The sequence below is a fragment of the Protopterus annectens genome, chromosome 8.part0 (genome assembly GCF_019279795.1).
Source record: "Protopterus annectens isolate FY-2018-M chromosome 8.part0, PAN1.0, whole genome shotgun sequence".
NCBI lineage: Eukaryota > Metazoa > Chordata > Ceratodontiformes > Protopteridae > Protopterus > Protopterus annectens.
Genome location: NC_056741.1, coordinates 69,858,274 through 69,858,646, shown reverse-complemented (window position 1 = coordinate 69,858,646; position 373 = coordinate 69,858,274).

Sequence of the window (373 nt, the reverse complement as noted above, 5' to 3'; positions counted from 1 at the left end):
TAGAGTTCCACAGCTGCTGTTGTTCAGATGCTGCATGTCAATGCAACAGCAGTTGTTATGTTATCTTTTCAAGTGAAGTAGAGTTGTTTGGCACTTAAGGTTTTGAGCTGTTAACAAACTGCTTCCTGTAATCAAAAGTACAGGGTTTGAATCCCTCTACCTGCTTTTTCCTACTGTGTGGCTTTGGGAATGCCACTCAGACAATGGTTCTGGATCACCCCCGAAAAGGGACACCTTGCCCAGTTAATTTACCTGGTTAATAAATAGATTAAGCAAATAATATTTAACAATTGTCCTCTCATTGTTTAGGTTCTGTCCAGAATTCTTGAACAAAGAGCTTGAGAAGTATTTTTGTTTGTTTCTTGTAAAGTGT